This window comes from Drosophila sechellia, chromosome 3R (genome assembly GCF_004382195.2).
Source record: "Drosophila sechellia strain sech25 chromosome 3R, ASM438219v1, whole genome shotgun sequence".
NCBI classification, from domain to species: Eukaryota; Metazoa; Arthropoda; class Insecta; order Diptera; family Drosophilidae; genus Drosophila; species Drosophila sechellia.
Genome location: NC_045952.1, coordinates 14,049,967 through 14,069,608, shown reverse-complemented (window position 1 = coordinate 14,069,608; position 19,642 = coordinate 14,049,967). Strand labels below are relative to the sequence as shown.

General features: G+C 42.1%; 1 protein-coding gene across 3 annotated transcripts in view; it reads right to left on the bottom strand.

Annotated features, from left to right (window-relative positions):
* Positions 1 to 19,531, bottom strand: part of LOC6606390 (cGMP-specific 3',5'-cyclic phosphodiesterase) — a 49,451-nt gene extending 29,920 nt beyond the window's left edge. Inside the window, exons 1-3 of one of the 3 annotated variants that reach the window (XM_032720265.1) lie at positions 19,397 to 19,531; positions 18,774 to 18,970; positions 15,712 to 15,747 (exon numbers count right to left, since the gene is read on the bottom strand). The gene's annotated coding sequence lies outside the window, so the exon portion shown is untranslated. Of the gene's footprint in view, positions 1 to 15,711; positions 15,748 to 18,773; positions 19,338 to 19,396 lie in introns of those variants that run through there. The other 2 variants (XM_032720266.1, XM_032720263.1) reach the window with 2 other exon arrangements.
* Positions 19,532 to 19,642: the final 111 nt, after the last annotated feature.

Genomic DNA, 19,642 nt, shown 5'->3' with positions numbered 1-19,642 from the left:
GATAGATCTCACCTCGTTGATGCAAGCTTCCCTTTGGCTCAATCACACAACATTGGTTAACAGTCTTCTGTTGAGTCACATCTTGTTTGGCTGCACTTCCGTTTTTCGGGCACTGGTTGGAGAAATGTCCCGGTTGGCCGCACCGATAGCACGTAACATTTGATTTTTCACGCTGCGGTTTCGCCTCTCTATCTTGTCGCATTTTACTTCGGCATTCAGCAATTCGATGTCCCGGCTTTGAACAGAAGTGGCATACAACTGGCGATGCCTTACGGTTCTTCTGATCAGGTCCAAGGTTGTCATCTCGAGCATGGCGCTTCTTGTCGAACGTAAACACTTTTAACTCCGCCTGTAGCTTACTTCTGGTACGCACATTGGATGTGAAGAGGACGCGCTGCAAACGACTGTCAATGTTTGCCATATGCGCAAGAACAGTTGTAACGGCAATTTCTTCTATTTCCATATTCCGCCACTTCGTAGTTAGCGTCGTCACCAGCCGACTCGCATACACCGCGTAACATTCGGCGGCAGTCGGGCGGCTGTTGAGTAAATTTAAAAACGTAGCGGCCGGCGTCTCTTCGGTTTCAAAGCGCTGCAGAAATAATTCCTGGAACTCTTGCCAAGTCATACCATGGTACGAAATTTGTGTTAGCCACTGAGATGCAGTTCCTTCCATGCAGTTACTTAGTGCGATGATCAATTTACTTCCTTTAAGGGGGTGCTCAGTTAGAATTATATCGGTTGTTGAACACCACTTTGCTGCCTCTACGCATGCAGCATCAGGGTTAAATTTGGGTAGCTTAACATCATAACTAGGTTGCTGCTCACGTGCCGGCGTCACTTGCATGATTTTTACAAGTTCAGCCAAATTCCGATTTTGCATTTCGACTATTGCATGCCACTGATCCTCAGAAAATGCAGGGTGTGGCACAGATCCCACTTCTGATGTCGGGTTAAGAATATCAGGGTCCTCGCCGTCCGTCCGTCCGTCCATATCAGCGTTGCTCATAACTCTTTTCACAATATAATTTTTATGCAGCTGTGCGCAGTCAACGAGTCCACTTGCGTCTGCTTTGGCTTCTCCACGATTAATGACCTCACTCCCGTTTCGTGCAGCCTGCTTTGTCTCTTCTCAATTTTTGGCATTTCCTTTTCATTATATAGTTTTCCCTTTCTAACCAAGCAGCGCAAGTGGCCACGTTCAGCAACAGCTCTATCGCTCTCGTTTTTGCAAAGTCCTAGATAATTCATCTATTCATCCTCACACATTGACAATAAATAGGAACACGCATAATAGCAAAGGGAACATGGAGAAGAAGTAAACGGCGACTAAACGCATTCATTATTTTCGCCACGTGTTCATAAATAGGAACACGCATAATAGCAAAGGGAACTTGGAGAAGAAGTAAACAGCGACTACACGCATACTCATTATTTTCGCCACGACATATTTATGGAGTTATTTCGCAAATGTCTTCTTCATTACATATGCATACCAATTAAACACATATTAAAGTAGTGCATATATATGTTTTTGTAAAACAAATTCGTAACTATATCAATATAATTAGTCAGAAATTGAATATTTTGCCATTAAATTACACTTAATATAATAAAATATATACCACTGCTTTTCAAAGAATATACATGAAATGGTCTTAAAATGCAATTAAATTCGATCGCACGATGTAACTTGTATTTTCAAAAGAAAGAGCAAATATCGGAACTGAAAACGAAACATGTGTCGAACAAAATGTGTAGGAAATTCATTTTGAAAATGGCGGGGAAAATACAAGAAAAATATGGTTGAAAATATGGGAACTGCATGGCCATTCGGTGCGAGTGCAGAATTTATGAGATCTGCAAAAAGTGCCGCATGTGCGGCAGTTGCCAAGGAAACCGGCAGCTCAGATAAATACATGGGTGATTTGTTGTGCCCCGAGGGCAGATGGCTGTATAAATGCCCCCCTCGTAGGTAAACGCGCATAAATGTTTTACAAAAACTTGTTTCGTGCCACACGTAGGAGGAATAACAAGCGAATTAATTAATTAAACGTTAGTTAGGCTTCGTGTTCAAGTGTCGCAGCTGCTGTCTGCGAAACACACATTAATGACACATGCACGAGTGTCCTGGCTGTGAGGATGTGTGTGTGCGCGAGTGTGGTGTGTGTGTGTAATGGATGGACGCAGGACCAAAATATAATTGACAGCTGTGATTTATGCATGTTAGCAGTAATTGGACATTCAACAGCATGGAGCATCCTGCGATGGCCAGCGAATCGATTCGGAAGGTGTCCATGGACACGATACCAAGTCAAGGTTAATTTAATGGTGGGCCAGTTATTTCTGGCCAAGGAAGCCAGTCAAAAAAGCAGAGAAAATTTCCCTCTAGCCAATCTTCATGGCCAACTGGAGGGCGTAGGATTTTCCGCAGTCAGTGCACGTGGGCTTTTTTTCCTTTTTGGAATGTTGGTATCTCTACCTTGAAAATGCTCAAAGAGAAATTTGCATGGATGAAAACGAATTCTGCTTCACTCACAAACAGCAAAAACTGACGAGAGTTCCTTATTGTTTCAATAGAAATATAGCTGAAGGTGAGTTCTAAAAGAGAACATGTAGATAGCACTCTACCCACCTAGTCAAGCCATATTAATTGACCATATTGTGCTAAACTGACAAAGTAAAACAGAAGCGTTGCCAATAAAACTGAAGGGCCTCATATTAGCCGAATAAGAAAACAAAGAGGCCAAGAAAACCCAAACAATTCCCAGGAATGGGCCAAAGACTTTTGCTCAACATTAAATTTGATTGAGATTAATAGCGAAATAAATGCTAAAGATTATTATGGCTGCCTGTGGCTATTAGCAGGAAAGAAAGCAAAAGAAGAAAGCGAAGCCAAATTTCGGGCATTAATCTTTTTTCTTGTTATCGGGTATGCATATATATACATATATATATTTACACATCGGTATAATGTAATTTACCGACCTGTCGCTGCCACTGACCAGTTAATTGTGGGCCTAATTAACATAAATCAGCTGGGACGAAAGCCTAACAAAATTTGCCCGGCCCACAAATTCACTCGCCCAGCGATGGTGGGCCTGAATAAACAATTGTGTAATTTCATATTGGACCAGAAACAGAACCTGAAACAGACCAGACCAGACCAGACCAATTGGCATTTGGAATTTATGCCCGGTCCAGGAGTCAGTGTGTCACTCAGCTGCGGCTGCCCACGGATCCCACAGGACCTGTTCTGGTCCACAGTCCTCCGAACCACTTGTGTCCTTTGCTGTCAGTTTTGTTTGCGCCACTGTGTTAGTTTGCTTGTCCAGTCCAGCTCCGCTCAGCTGCTATTTATCATGCAACCATGGCACGTTTGTCATCCCAACCCCTTTTTTCGGCCACCGCCCCTTGGCATTTTCCTCGGAGGGGCGGGGCCGTGGCCGCGCCCTTCCATAAACACCATTGGTCCCAGTCCCAGGCAGCGCATTAAGTGAGCTGCTTTATGCTCTTTGCACCAAGCGGCGAAACAATTTTAGCGTACATAAATTTCATTCATTACACAAATGTGCGTTGGCAACAGTGCGTATGAGCATTGTGTCAACTATTTGTGCACTTGGAGAAATCTATTGTGGTCATAGAGAATATTTCCTAATAACAGAAACTAATTAGAAATTCGTTCATTAAATATTAAATATTTTCTTGATTTATTTTCAAAGTATTACTTGGTCAACTTTAATATTCATAAATATAAATGTTGTAACCCAATTTTTTTCAGTGCTTAGAGCTGATTCCTGTGTACCATATCATGTGTGACGTTTATGATTGATGTATCCGCCTGCTTACCGCCTCTTCGCATTTATTTTTATGTCGCCAGTTTGTGCGCCTTTGCATGGAAAATTTCGGTTGTTTCGCTGCCGGTTTCCTTTTATGATTTCAATCAAGTCAAGTGGATTTGCATTCTTGTTTAAGTTTTCATGGCCCGAACGCTACCACTGTTATTATCGCCATTTTATGTGTCTCTCTGTCTATGCGTTTTGTGAGCTCCCCCGGCTTCCTGGCGATTTTATCGGTGCCACGCATCTAACTGGGTCAACAACGAGCATTGTTGTGTTCCTTTTCCCCCAGGGAAAGGAATTTCCCGCCCCCAAGAGGATTTTCCATGCGCTCTTGACCACGTTTTAATGCGTCAGTCGGTTGCGGCAGCTTATTAGCATTAACTGTGAACTAGCATTGAATGTCCGAGGGGCGTGACAATGGCATAATTGTAATGGCCACAATTCGCTTTAATTAAACCTGAGTTGCCACCGGAGTTGAGTTAATTTTATCCCTTTTTCTCGTGGACTTTAATGTCAAACACTTGAATTTTATTTAAATTTTTAGGACTTTTACGAAACGAAATGATTACGGGCATCCGAAACGTTAGCATTGTCGAGTTTCTGGCTTAATAACTTAAAACATATTTTAATAAATAAATGAAAAGTGAAAACATCAAATCTGTGTTGCAAAAATTCCTGTAGCAAACTTTGGCTGAGTGAAAAGTTTTTGCGAATTTCCTGTTGCATGTTGGTGGCATGCAGCATTCTTCTTTGCCTTTCACCCTTCGCCGTTCATCAAAGGAATAGTTTATGACAGCTCAAGGGCGATCGCCTTGGTGGTCATTAATAAAAAGAAAAGTTTTGAAAAGCGAAAAATCCAAATAAATTTATATTAACATCGGACACGTCAAAGTTCTCCGTTGAGGCAAAAGTTCCTAAGCGAATTAAATTAAAGCCAAAAATTCCATTTGATCTGACTGGCCGCAAGTTGACTTTCATTTGCACTTGATGCGAGCTAATTGAGGCTGACTTTTCCCGGCTCCAACTCATTTAATTGCAATCAACTGAGATGCCCTTAGTCCTGCACTTTTCTCACGTCCCAGTTCATCTGGATGTTAGAGCTAATTGTGTCGGTATCGGTGACTCAATTGACTGAAAGCTGCAAAAGACTTTTCCGGGCGGGAAACGAAAGTCTCACTATTGACAGCCATTAAGGATACATTTATTTCGCGTCATATACCTCGATATGTGAGCATTATCGCCAGCCAATGTTATGGGGACATCAAATAAGAGCCCTAAGCCAAACGAAGCGAAAAGAAGAGCGGATCAAGTACAATTTTAGTATCCACAATAAGAACATTAAGTTCCCGGTATCTGGGATCCATAATATTGATAACAGATTTAAAGGGAATGGTGAAAGGAACTCTAATCAATTCTTCAGGATATGCCGTAGTTAGCTTTTTACGTTTTAATAAATATTTTATCCCTCGTCTTATTTCCAAAATTTGTTTCGTAACTTTGGCGCCCATTTGGCAACATCATGGTTTTTGTACAGGCCCTATAGTCAATCCCTTGCTAACATGATTTCTTCCTCTTCTGGCCACCGTTTTTACACCGTGCTATCCATTACCAAACTCCGTGTTCAAGTTGTAACAGCCTTCGCTTTAAAATGGCCCAACTTATGTATTGCACAACTGGCGCTAAAGTTTTACAATGGCAATCCGGAAACAAAACGAGGGACAGGGTGGGACCAGTAGCCAGATCCGGATTGGTAACAGCAGCTGCTGGTTACGGCTACAACACGAACAAGTCGGGCCCGTGTAAGCCATGAACGCGAATGGAAAAAAAGGAGTCCGGTAATACAAAGTCAGATGTTCGGACCACGGGGCGTATGAGTCTCTAGTTTCAATTGTTTTTCCAGGAGAAAGGCCAAAAGTCCTCGGATTGCTGCAGCCTTGCATGCAGCTGAAGGTGGAAAATTTAATAAACCCCAATTGCAGCTTCACTTGTTGATGCTGATGGATATTTTGAGGTTGCCTTGGCCACCGTGGTTGCCGCTCTCCCCACTGACTTTGCCCCGTCTTCTGGCCCTTTTGCCAGTTCTTAGCTGTTACTTTCCGCCCCAGGGACCTCTGACAAGCTCATCAAAGTGCAAAGCTTTCAGAATGCAGCTGCGAGTTTCCATTTTATTACTAGATGTTTGCCTTATGAATATTTGAGGAATGCAAGAGATTTTCAGTCTCCATTTAATGCACATTTATGCAGGAGTGACAGCGCAGGTATTTTCCACATCTCAAGTGTGCCTTCTACAGTAAAAACTCCACTACGCGGCATAAAAATCAAAATCACAAAAGACACTTAAAATTAAATCAAATTTTTATAGATAAAAATATAATTTAGTTTATTTTCGTGCTTTTTAAAACTTTATTTTTAACATTTAAAAGCAGATTTTTCCTTGTTCCTTGTCTATCTTAGACAGTGAAATATTTGCATTTCAAGTTAGTTTTCCACGAGGCGGTGCTAATATGCATATTCACAATGCCATATATGGCTGGTTGGTTCATGGTTTATTCAACTATTTACTGCGAGATTCAAGCGACGGAAATATCTCTTTAATTTACTTCTGTAAAGGAGTTGAAGAAAGTGTAAAGAATATTAATAGTACGAATGTTGTACCTGTCAGATAAATGCAGAGAAAGATGTAGCTAAAACTTAGCCATTTCCATGACACTTAATAAAAGTCACTTTTTGCCGCATTCAGCACGTAGCCTGCAGGTGTCTGCCAAACGGAACGAGCTGCAGGTGACTTACATTCGGGTTGTAACTTGTATAAATATTGCAGGGAGACCAAATACACAAACATGCAGGCAAACAGACCAAATCGATACAGAAGAGGCTGTCAAGCCAGCACCAACCCACTCTAAATCATCGTTGCGGATAACCGAAGATGATGATGATGCGGATGTGATTGTGGATGTGGATGTACGTGCGACCAAGGCAACCGATATAAACTGCACCTCTAAGCCAACTTGGGCAGCCGTCTTGGTGCTTGCAATGTTTTCATTATATTTCAGCTCGAAACCGAAGGGCGATAAAAATTTTGATGCTCGAGTATATAATTTTATAAGGCCGCGCCAGTAGACAAACAGATACCAAGCTGGTTTCCCTCGCGGCGCTTCCTACAAATGTCGCTTTTCCGTATCCTCGCACATGGCGGATATTTTACAACTTCCGGCCATCTTTTATGGCCGCAAACCACCCGCTACCACTCACTACTTCCCCTCCTCCTCTCCCCCTTCTCACCGCATCGTCGGGAGCAGCCAGGATAGGACGTTAAAATTTAACACTGATGTGTTAATGCCCCCTCGAATTCGTCTGCCAGTAAGCCGAGTGCAACTGGAGGCATCCAAACATTTCCATCGGACTGCGAGCCAAATTTGTTTGACGAATTGCCAGAACATCAGAGCAATTTGTGCCAAAAGCGCGCTTACAAAGTTTGGCAAATAAATTGTCAAATGCCTCCGAAATAAAAAGCTCGAATATTTCATCCAGGACAAGTTGCAATCTGGCACCTTCGCAGACATCCTTGGCTGAGGTGCAACAATAGCAATGGCAATCAGCCATAAGTTCACTTGGGAGCAGTGACATAACAAGGGTTTTCCAGGGCGACAGGTGAGCTGAAGGTAGGAGTTGAAGTGACTGAGAGATTAACGACATTCGAAAAGTGGCTTAGAGTAACGATTGTATTCGCCAAATAAACTCCTATGTTTATGGATTATAAATTGTCAATTGCAGTTCTTAAACCTTCGACTTTAACTTTAACATATAATATCTATAAAATTTATATTAGATTGATACCACGTATTTCATTTTTGTAGCAATATTAAGATGAATATATCTGCTCACAAATCCATAGAAATTCCAAAGAGCTAAACCATATTGAGTAGATTCTATCCATTCGTGTAGCTACATATACCTTCATGTTCTTGAGCAGACAAAACTGTTTTTTACACAAGTCGCAAAGGCCCCGAGCAAATTACGAATACGGAATTATTCGAGCTGACTTGATGCAAAAGCGTTCAAACATTTCCCACTTGGTTATACCAATTCTGGATTATACTATACAAGCGCACGTTTTTTGATAAATGTTCAGCTTGATTGTATTTATTTTTATGGTGATCATATGAGGTGCGAGAAAGGGTGCTAAATGCTGGCTAGTTTCAGCCCAAACACTTTACGCATGAGATGCGCAAGTGACGCATTCCACAGATTTTAGAGCTTGAGCGCGTGATTCGCCTCAATTAAATGGTTAAAAGTGGTGTGGGCTTCTTAATGAAGTGTGTCTGTGGGGTTCATTACATAATTTTGCATAAATCGCCATGTGCTTGACATGAATTTCCCCATCAGCGGCTTCTGTTTCTTTTGATGGCTCTTTGCTGATTTTGCCACATCCGTCTCACTATCTTTAAACGCTGTCATGTCAAGCGTTTATGTTAGTTCTGTCCCTTCACAGTGGCTTTCTTTTTTCCGGAGTGCGGAATATATCTACGTATTCGAACACGTATACGCACCATCTGCATATCAATCAGATGCCACAGTGCTGTCACTCTTCTGTCACATTTTCCGGCGTGTGAGAATCCTGGCTGGAGTTCGCTTCTGTCCGGCTCTCCTGGCTTCTGCTTTTGAAAAATATGAATCGTTTGCGTTTTGCATATTTATTGTGCGCGTCTCCGCTACCCCAACAAATGCTATTTTATGGAAAATTCTGCCCGCGCTCCGATAAAAAAACTCAATTAGAATGCAGAACGTGTCGCAAAATCAGTTGAATATACATACATCAAACTTTTAAATTGATTGTTCCTTACATTGATTTCATTTCCAGCAATGCTCCAACGGCGTTTTCTATGTTCCTAATATCCAATCGTTTGTTTTTCGCCCTGCATTTCGCAAATGTTATTCTTGCATGCCGACAATGTTTGCATTCCCTCGGGCACAGAAATCAAAACCGGATGGCGTTCGAAATCGAATGGTGGCAACTGGGGCACCTAACTGTGTGGCAGTTCCCGGAAAGAGAAACTACAATGTTTCCATTCTGCGTTTAAAAATATCAATTCTAAGGAAAAGCCCTTGCTTCCTAGAACCCTTAACTGCGGTCACAAAGAGTCCAGAAATGCACTGCACTGGCTTGGGTGCGTTCTGAATTTGCTTACGTATGGTCGCAGAAATATTATTCATACGCCCTGGTGGCCAGTCGGTCAAGCAGCCAACCGCAACGCCAACTATTTATGTGACCAGGCCGAGTCCCACAGCTCAACTACCACTTCGATGTTATTATCAACTATGAATGAAATCAAATTGCTTCTATATGGCGTACGGCAGCGCTGGCATTTCAATTTTTATGCTCCACGAGCGCTCACAATTCATAGCATACATTATGGACGACGCCGACTCTTTCCACACAAAAAAATGAATATTAAAATCCCACCATTTGTTGAGTAGCTTAGTTTTTCTATATTTCGGCCATCAGGCAACTTTTGTTGCGGCATAACTTTGCGATAGTGTAGTGGAACTAAAAAACTGCGAGTAAATTGCATGCTTTGAAAAATCTGCTCGCACATTTTGCACGAGTGTGTGCAATTTCTATGATTTACGTTCCATTCGCCATACCTCTGATGTTGTGGCGGGTCACAGATTGATTGCCGGCATTATGTGTGGTTGGGACGTTTGGAATTTTATTGGCCACTAACATGAATAGGCAACCAGATACGCTTGTGGAATTTTTCCCCTTTCTTTCGGTGAAAAAAAACAGCTCAAAACGTATACCATTTATGTTGGGAATTCTTTAAATTTCTTTCTATTTTTCCCCAACAGAAATATTAAATGCTTATAAATTTCAAATGAATGGCTTGCAATGCGATAGTATGCACCACAGTTCAAACATTGACACACATTGCGGGAAATGGAAGCATGGAAGCTTATCCTTGTCCAAGCACTGGCTTCCTTCCACCTACACAAGCCAAATATTTGTGATTGTCGATTGTGGCCCATGATGACTGGCCTTTGGGCAGTCAATTTACATATGGATGAACGATTAGCAGCTAATAGTATCTTGTTTGTCCACCGGGGAAAGGGCTGGCCGAAATAAGCGACGCTGGATCCCAGCGAGCTCCCTTTAAAGTGACAAGATGTGTATCAAATATCAACACATTACGCATACGCCGCGTGGCAGCCCCAAGCCGACTGAGAGTGGCACTCAGCTGGCGGTGCGTGCTGGAGCTGCTGGCCGCAGAAGGAAGATTGATTGAATCCAGAAGTGACGATAACAAGCGCAAAGTAAAATGGAAAGGCAAACAGCAGTGACGGTGGCAACGGCACGTAAAAAGAATATTCAACTATTGAGCTCGTACAGGGGGTACTTGCCACAGAAACCCGCTTAGCTCAACTGTAATTGCATTTGAGCAATCTGATTTATTTGTTTATAATGCAGGCATGCTAATAAAATTGCTTTTTATGTATTAAGTAGAGCTTTCACATTTGTATAATTGCTAGTAACCAACAATTTAAATGGCTTTCTAATCATTCGAGAAACTTGCTATGTACTTGCTTCCTGTTTGCTTAGCGGGTGCTCACTGTACCGAATGCCGTCGAGACATATGCGTGTGTGCGTGCTATTCAAATGTTGGCTGACGCCATTCCTTTTTTTAGCCCCCCATCCCCCCGTATTGCGTGCACATCGCAACTCGACACGAAATTTATGCACACGTTTATTGTTGCTTATGTTTGTTTCGGTGTGCGTGGGTGTACTGCCATGCGTGTGGGTGGGTGTGTGAGTTGGTGTGTGTGAGTGTGTGTGGTTGGGCTGTGTGCTCAAGTAAAAGCAATATTTCTTTCACTTTTACAAGATATTCCTTCCCCCAAACCACCTTGAACTTGCCCAGTGCCTTAAAGTTTGCCCAATACTTGAGGCATACTTTCAGGCGCCACTTCCCCAATCCAACATTTCCATTTCTCTTTTCCGGCAGTAATTAATTTGCTTTCCATTGCATGCTCCGTTTTCCTATCCCAGTCCCTTGGAAAACTGGACGTTAGTCAGTTTTTGGTGTTCGTCGCGACCCTTCAGCCGTTTAATGTGGTCGCGAATCGGTTTTCGTGTCCATTGAAGCCATAAAAACTGTAATTAAACACAAGGAACTAGTGTCACATGGCGCATACGTGACAAGGGTCGTGTTTCCGTTTAATTGCTCATACGCAACGTGTGCAGCAGCCAGGAGTAGTCCTGCTCGAGAGTCCCATGGCCATGATTTTGCAGTGGGCGCTTTGAATACTCATCGCAGATTTATGAGGCTGAAAAACCTTTTGCTATCTCTCTATTCAGTGCTCCTTGCCATTTTCAGCATTTGCATTTCGCGGTGGCTTTAACTTTGGCTTTAGAGAACTGTTAAGTGATCCCAGAAAGTTCGAGTTGATAGCCCACATTAATCGCACATTGTGGCACATTTAATCAAGAGAAGAATGCAAAAGCGGCCATTTAGATTAAGTCAACTTAATTACGGTTATTAATTAGCTCAGAGTTGGCAAGCTGTTAGTGTTATGTGTGGTCCGTAGCTCCAGGTACTCGGGCGTTAGAAAAAATACGCCCACACACGTAGAGGTCCTCGAAGGGCGGAGATAATAACTCAACTCGGAGCAACTTGCAGCCTGCAGGGCCTGCCTGAGCAGGGATATAAAACCGAGCGGAGTTAAGCATCAACATGAGCTGTCCTGACAAGAAGGACTCGGGCGCATAATTACGTGAACATTGTTGCATGTTGTTAGGAGAATGTTTATGGCCGCTTACGCTGATGCTCTTTTGTGCCATTTGTGTGGCCTTGCCGAGTCACGAATTCGTATCTGTGACTGCACTCTTAAAAACTCACAGAACCCACTAATTTAAATGATATAGTAAGAAATATAGTTGTGTAAATTAAAATATCGTAGATATAGATTTAATTTTTGGACTTTTCTGTTTTCTCCATTCCGCTAGATATTTTAGAATAGAAAATATGATGTCAAAGATGAAATTCAAAGTTTTTTTCCGAGTGCATTTCCCTTTATTTGCCCCTGTCCTTCCTGACTAACTGAATGTGTGGCTGTCTGTCTGTCTGGCGGCTTCCTTTTCGCTCGCTGCCAACCTCAAGCCCTCTTCACCGCCGCACAAAAAGCCAAGAACATGGCCCAAACAAAAGCGCAACAACGTTGGCAGCCCGAACATGACCCTCGAAACAAAACGAACGACAACAAACTTGTGCCTGGATGGCAACGAACTAATGTGGCATAGATTTTTAGCATAAACAGCGTGGAGCGTTTATACCAACCCAAGGAGAGCCACTCGACTCAAGACCTCAGAAGGAAGCAAGGACCACGATGGAATAACAGCCCCTCGCTCGCATTCAATTGCAAAGCCGCAGTTGGCAAGCACTAGCATACACCCACATCGACACTTTACACATGTCCTTTAGCAGATTTGATGACGAAACGAAGATGAGAGACATGTCCTGCGGCTGGCCTGGTCTGTATTTAGTTACATTTGCCAAATGAAATATTCATATATTCGTGTGAATTTACTTGGAAGTCGTGTTCTTTTGCCCGAAACCGTGGCTAAAAAGCTGGAAATACCCTTCTATGCGAATCCTATCCCCTGCATATCTTACAACTTGCTTAAACTTCACAATTTTCAGCTTTGCCAGTGGGATTCAGCGTTTCGTATTCCAGCCTCCTCCACCCAGTTATCCTCATCGTCAATGTGGGCCAGCATGTTTGTGTGTAGGTACTTGGGTTTTAGTTAAAAGTTTTTCCACTCAGTTTGCTGGCCAAACAAATGCGTTCTGCAGTTGATGTTAAATCGGGATAAACGGATTAGATACCCTAAAAAGAAAAGTATTGAAGGGATGCGAAAACATGGGGATAACTTATTAGCCTCCAGTACCACTACTTAAGCAGCAGAATATTAAAAATAATTCTACTGTTTTCTTGTTTTCTATACTTTTCATAATATAGTTCGCATTATTAGGCTTCCGTTGGTGCTATAACATCCACGTTACCCTGTAAACTATTTAGCCGCAAAAAGGGGAACCGGAATGAATAGGCCATTTAAATAATAACAATTCCGCATGGACGACCGCAGCAGCGCATTAACTAATATCACTGGCAGTTCTGCGAAAAGGTCGAAAACGCAGAAGGGTTGACCAAAGCCATTCAGGGGTTTAAAACTTTAATGTCAGCAAAATGGATATGGAAATGAAAATGGAAATGATTTCATTAGATTAGCGACGCATTGTTGCGGCATTCAAAGCGAAATGACTGACTGATTCATAAAAAGTTTCGAAATGTGTGCATACATGTTTTCAATCGTCCATAGGATCAATACTTTCAATGCGAACGGGCAGCTGGCAGGGGATTCGACAGCTTAACTTATTTATTTACTGCCATTAAACTGATTTCAATTTCAGCTCTGTCATGCACTCAAAGCTTGGCCACTCAGATATCGTCAGGTGAAGACTTTTAACACGAAATCCCATCCAAACTGATTGCATTGAAAACCGATAAATGCTGTTAGTTTTAATTGAATTCGGTAAGGGACGAGCAAGTTGAGCACTGGAGTGAGTGGCTTATAAACCAATTTCGAAATTGTTATTCAATTAAATTTGGCAAGATCAACAAGCCCAAGCAGCCCAAGAACACGAAATGCTAAACAACAGAAATTAATCGGGCCTGTGTAATAAATTGTAATTTATGCTAAATTCATTTAAATGCAAGAGCCAAACAGAAACCGGCGGCGTGCGAAATCCAGAATTATATCGAATTATGTTAATTAAATGCGCCATGCACAAAATGAGAAATCATCGTCAGCCAGCCAAGCAGCCAAGTTGAAATTGTTGGCCAACTGGTTGACTTTATTTATGCCGCACGATTACGCCAACCGTCAGAAAGCATCCAGCCACTTGTATTTTACTTTACTTTATTTTCCTTCCGAGTTTTCCCGCCGTTTTTTTTCTTTTTTCGTTGGGCTTTTTGCAGTCGAGGGCTAACCGTTCTGGGCTTTTGTCAACCACTCGACACACTTTTAATCCTAATTAATCCTTTTCTGCGTAAAGTTCAGCCAAATGACCAACAGTCAGAGCAAAGGACAGTCAGAAACTTTGGCGGCAGCGAAATCGTCGACATCACCATCGCCACCTCGACTTGTCGCAAATTAACTCAATGAGCGACTCTTGTTTCGGCGGCAATTGTTGTGGAATAATTTAATTATGCCGACGCTGCTCGGTCACCGGGCTCCCGAAAGGACTTTTCGCCGTGTGTGTGGGCGTGTCTTGAAGTGCGGCTAACCGTTTTCCATCACTACGTGGGTCCTCTCGAAAGTCGTGCTAAGTAATTAAGTCTCCGCTTGAACGCGTGAGTGTGTTCGCTGCAAAGTGAACAGTTTCCTAGCTTAACCCCAAGTCTCAGTTTAATTAAAACCTGTTTTTCCACTGGCTTACGTCCCTGCCGCCACATAGCATTTCGGGGTGGAATGTCTTGCGGAACTTTAAATTCCACAGTTTGACAAATGGAATACCAAATAGTTGTAGCTTTATTGCTGACGTTAATCCGGAACAATATGTCAATATGTTTGATGGTGGTCGCATATCATTATTAATTGCGATTCTAATTCAATTTTTAATATTTAGGCATACAAATATTAAACAATAAACGCAACTTCCATTGTCCTCACTGCCGTGACCCATTTCAGATACCGTCGAGTGGCACTCGGGGCGTATGCGTAATCTATGTTATTAAAATTACTCGTAATTGCCTCCTGGCCATAACGAGTTCCAGCGACCGGCAGTTGCGTCCACATGAGAGTATAATTACGTGGCAAGTTCAGGCGCCACGTGGCCCGACAGGTTTATTATTATATAATCGATAGCGAAGTCGAGAGCAAAGCAAAGTCGCAAGCTTTTAATTGGTAATTCACATTTCCAAACAATTCGGTTTTGACCCACAACCAGTAAGATGTAAAAACAATACAGTCAGCTTTTTGCACCACAAACGCGAGAACAAAAGTATCAACCAAAAATAAAAGTGTTGAGGTCTAAAAATAGAGCATATAAACGGTAGAAAAAAAACTAAAAGGCAAGTACCGAACAATACAAGAAAAAACAAAGGCAAAAACACACAAAAAGCAGTAACAGGATATGCGAAGCACAGAGAAAAGAGCGGGGGAAGAAAGCGAAACGAAATCGCAGGATATGTGCGACAGTCAAATTTATGCGTTAGTGGGGACAGCGACACAACCTTAGACAATAATTTTCGCCATGGGAGCGGACAGAAAGCGAACTTGGCTAACACACACACACACACACACACACAGAGACAACCTTTATCGCCGCCGCACTCGTGTGCGGAAGAATTGGTAGAAGGAAACCGTGTAAACGTGGCCAAAACTTTGCGAAAAATATCGGCGAGTGGCGGCTGAATCGGGACTCAAAATGGCTAAGACGGATAAGCGGCGCACAAAACGGCTAACGGTGAAGTTTTCCCCCCTCTTTTCGTTCTACAGGGAATGTTGTTTTTTCATCGCCAATGTGGTTTCTTTCCTCAAATGGCAGCTAAAAGTCCGACGACAGCTGCAGAAAAGTCGCATGCCCTGTCTTCCCTGAAGAAGTAAGCCCCCGATTGGGGCGTGCCCGTGTCATCCGTCTTCGATAGTGTCTTTTGCAAAGAATCGCAGCTGGAGGAAAAGTTTACAACTATCCATTGGGCCAGCTATAAATAGATCGAACTCCATCTTCCCTTTTTGTTTCCAAATTTTGTTTACGTCGTTTGTAAGCGATTTTAAACGGTAACGCTGCGTATACGTAACGTGACTTACCAGTTTATGTTTTGTGTCAGTTTTTCGGGCTTCTTGCTGCAAAGATATTGGGAAAAATTAATTAGTTTCAAACAAATTTTGTGCAACTTCTTAAAGTTTTCAAGTTGTCTTACATCAAAGTTGGAAATATCAATAAATATGTATCATTATCATATTTAAAGCTTAAGAATTTAGTTAGCTTTGTTGCTACCATAAAACGGAAATCTATCGCATATAAAGTATCTTAATCTTAAAGAAACTAGATTTCTGGTAAGATGATTATTATTATCATAATGTAATAAATTATCTATTGCAAATAAGCCTATAAATATGGGGTATATTTTAGCAAATACAAGAGTCACCTTAATTGGGCAAAGCATAAATTGTCCAAAGTGGACGCCAAATGTAATTAAGTAGACTTGGATTTATAACTAATTGTGTTCTAATTTTGAAAGCAACAAATCGAATTAGTGACTGTTTTAGCTCAGATGGCGTGTCCTTCGCGCTTCCTCTTTTGCCCCTCCACTAAAAGTCTTCCTTCTCTCTTTCAATCAATAAACATAAATGATTTTCTCGAAGGCGTTTAAATAAATGAATTGCTGATTAAATGAAGTCGGACAAGGAAGAAACGTAGGAGCCCTGACAGATGAGTAAAAGGATGAGGAAGTCCCAGAGCGATAACAAACAGTAAGATGAAATGCAAAGGATTCCAGAGAATTTCGGGAACAAAATAAACTTGTAAAAATGGAGGAAGGATGAACGGATAGATGTTGTCCTGTATACTAAGACATGGCTGGAAAACAGCCGCAGATGCCGACGCGACCATCGAAATGTGCTCGGAGACACCGTTTTATGGCCAATGATGAAGGACGAAGGACACGGACGCCGGAGAATGGCGGAATAATAACAAAAACAAATATCCGCACAAAAGCCAATGAACGTCAGTCAACGGCAGACGCCATAAACATGGCCGAGAGCAAGTTTTGGGCCTTGGGGCTTCCGTCGAAAATGCTCCAGTTTTCCCGCAAAGTAAGAGGCACGTGCCCGGCCCTAAAGAGGCAAAAGAGAACGAGATGGGCAAACAAGTGCCGGGGTAAATTGCATGCGAAGGGTAATCGCCGAGAACGGGGACTATTTATAAGCGGTCCCACGGAAAATCGGGACTACATATACTATAAATCCGCGCGGCCCCAACCTTATACGCATTTCACAAGAAAAAAAAGACAAACAGAATACAGGGGGAATCCCACGAGATTAAGAGCAGGACACTAAAGACAGGTGGAACCTTTTAGCCGGCTCCTCCATTTACTTTACATCCTCCTCGAGCATTTAGCTAATACAGATTTCCATTAGAGGTAACCGAAAAACAATTGCTGAGTTAATGGTTTATACTTTAACTTATCCATTACCTATACTTCAAAATGAAGAAGCATATTTGTAATATTTAATCATAAAAAATACTTTTGAACTTTACAAATAGTTGCTTTATAAACTAACAATGGTCCTTCATAAAGATAATACTCACATATAGCTATGCCAGACCAATAATTAACCTAATTGGAGTTCTTGAAAGTTGTGAAAAGCCCAGTTTATGACCCTTAAAGCTCCTGTTCACTTTGAAATAACTTGTCACGCTCGCTGGTGTGACAACAAAGAGACAGCAGCAGACGGATAAAGCCGGATAATACAAGGACGAAAGTGAGTCAATAAATTTTGACAACATTTTTGTAAAAAAAATCTACTAAGGGGAATCTGCCGGAGAGTGGCCAAAAAGAAGAGGGCATTAAAATAAAATAAAAGACTTGCTCAGTTCAGTTGCTCTTCGGAAAAGTGCGTGAGGGTCCAGGGGATGTTGGCGAACGAACCGTTGACAAAGTCAATGTTGTTCATAAAAAACGAAAACAAAACTTAATGGATTTCACAGACACTTTGGCGGGTCTCCAAAAGGGCGGCCGAGAAGAAAATTGCGCGCGCTAAGAAAAGTGGCAAAATGCGTTGGAGCAGCACTCGAATAATTTTCGTTATTCAAATCGCACGTCACAGAAAAGTTTTTGGGGTCACGCAGAGTTGGTCCTACTTTTCTGATTCCCAATGGAACGACCCGAAAGTAAATCTAAATTATATTTTTAAGTGTCCCGAATTTGGGATATCCGTTTGAGAATATCAAAAAGTGGCGAAAAATGCTTATTCTAAGCTTACACTTGGAGTAATTAACAAAACTTCCTTTTTCTTGCAAATACATTACAATGTATAATAAAGGTTTATCTAAAGATTCCTATAAATATAACATTTGCAATATTATTTGTTACATTCTGCTGTGCAATGCAAAAAATTGCTATAAATATTGCTACCTCAGGCTGAGGCAATAGTAGACAATGTCCTAATCTGAAATAGTCTTAATTGCTTTCTACAAAATCTCATTGTAAATTATAGCATAGTAAATGTCCAACATGTGGGCAACGGCATTAATTCTTGAGGTTTGCGGATATTGTCTCAAATTTGAGCCAAAGATTTTTTTGGGTTGGCAACAAACTGATGAGATATTGAGATTTATAGTATATTGGTCGTATGATCTAGTTTTCGAATTTCTAACAAAATATAGGAGATAAATAAATAGGTTATACATTCTTGGGCCCATGAAAAATATTATATAGTAGTAAAATTCAAAGGCACATGCATATCAAATTTTCAGCAAGAGCCCTAATATCAGCTTAATTTTGAATTGGTTCTAGAGTTTCTGAAATTGGGCATACCCCTAGCATTCACCGCATGGCGGGGTATTAAAAACTTGCTAAAAAGTAACGCTCGCTGGCCACCCCGCCGCTAATTCTAATACGTATGACATTCAAGGGTAAAATATTTCATAATTCGCACATTTCTGGGGGATTTGGGGAACGCTAATAATTGCGTGCGAGTGTGTGGGTGGGTGAGGGCTACCCATATATTTAGCTGGTGGCGGTGGTATTTGCGGTGGTATTTGTGCTGGGGTCTGTGTTTGGCTTCGGTTGGTTTTTGTTTGTTTACTCAGCACTCAGCTGAGCCGGAGGCCCTCGAACACACACAATCGTACGGCTAATACTCACCTAAGCACACACACTCTCACGCACTCAAATGCATTTTCTTTTCACTTTGGTTTCCCATATACTTTGTGCTGTTTCTTTCCTTTTTACTTTTTTAGTACGTTTTTCTGTCTTTTTTTTTTTTTTTGTCGCGCTTCGCTTGCTGATAACACGGCTCGACTGGCGCTTCGTTGATAAAAGGGGGTGGGCTGCGATTTGGACTGGAAATTGCACGGCAAAGTAAATAGCTAATAGTATATTTACGCGCCGCTATACATTTTTAGTTGCGCCCTTCGAATTACGTTTTGGATTATGCAAAAAGCGGGCTGAGAGTCGAACTGAACTGATTTCGATTTTATCCTGTGACTGTTTTACAACCGGCGGCAATTCCGTTTGCCGCGAAACGCGCACGCACTTCACTACTGAAAAGCAGCTGCTGCTCCCAGCTGCTGGGGGCGTGGCAGAGGGCGCGCGGGGCGGTTGGTGGGCGGGCGTGTCGAGAAACGGCCTTGCCCGCACGAGTACAACTTTAGCACTGAGCAGATAATTCTGTGCGGCACGGGACCGGACCGTCACTGTCGCCAAACACAAATAACAATCTATCTCGGGGAGAATCTCTCTCTAACTCTCTACTAAGGTGCTCTCACCGTGCCCAGCTATCTCTCTGGCTTGGTCTTTCTCTACTCTTCTCCGAAATTTGTGAGTGTGCAGCGTTTTGGAGCTTTTGATCCTGCTCCGGCGCTCCGATTTCGCTGCTCCAGTTCGCCTTGGCGCCCCGTTAACAACTGAAAACCGAATTTATACCGCCAGCAGCAGCAGCTGAGCTTTGTTTACTGTTATTTGGCGCAAGACGCTCGCTCTCTTGCTGTCGGGAAGAGAGTTTTCCCTCTCAC